A 318-nucleotide genomic window follows, 5' to 3' on the forward strand; every position below is an offset into this window, starting at 1 on the left:
GACCACTGGAGTCAAGAGAGAAGCACATCTGATGGTAGGAAGGTAGGCAAGTTGGAAAGCAGGAAGAAAAACGGGATGGATAGATGGATGGATGCTTGGCGGGGCGGACCCGGTCCCTACCGCCGGCCTCGCACCTTTTAGCCGGGCGCCGGGATTTCGGTGGAGGATCTGGAGAGGAAGGCGGCCGCTCGGGGCTTTGCATCCGTGCGGCTCGGAAGCCCGCCCGGGAAGAGCCGGCTGGTAGCCGCGGCGCTGGCTCGGCTTGCGAGAGCCCCCGGCGAGGTTGGTTGCGGAGAGGGAAGAAATAAAGACTCGGGG

General features: G+C 63.8%; 1 protein-coding gene across 3 annotated transcripts in view; it reads right to left on the reverse strand.

Moving 5' to 3' along the window:
* The window catches only part of KCTD1 (potassium channel tetramerization domain containing 1), a 108,331-nt gene that overhangs the window by 73,811 nt on the left and 34,202 nt on the right, over positions 1 to 318 (reverse strand). Inside the window, exon 1 of one of the 3 annotated variants that reach the window (XM_014937012.1) lies at positions 135 to 223. The exons of the other annotated variants lie outside the window; for them this stretch is intronic. The gene's annotated coding sequence lies outside the window, so the exon portion shown is untranslated. Of the gene's footprint in view, positions 1 to 134; positions 224 to 318 lie in introns of those variants that run through there. 3 annotated transcript variants of the gene reach the window in all.

Source organism: Calidris pugnax, unplaced genomic scaffold (assembly GCF_001431845.1).
Source record: "Calidris pugnax isolate Ruff unplaced genomic scaffold, ASM143184v1 scaffold51, whole genome shotgun sequence".
In the NCBI taxonomy this organism is placed as follows: domain Eukaryota; kingdom Metazoa; phylum Chordata; class Aves; order Charadriiformes; family Scolopacidae; genus Calidris; species Calidris pugnax.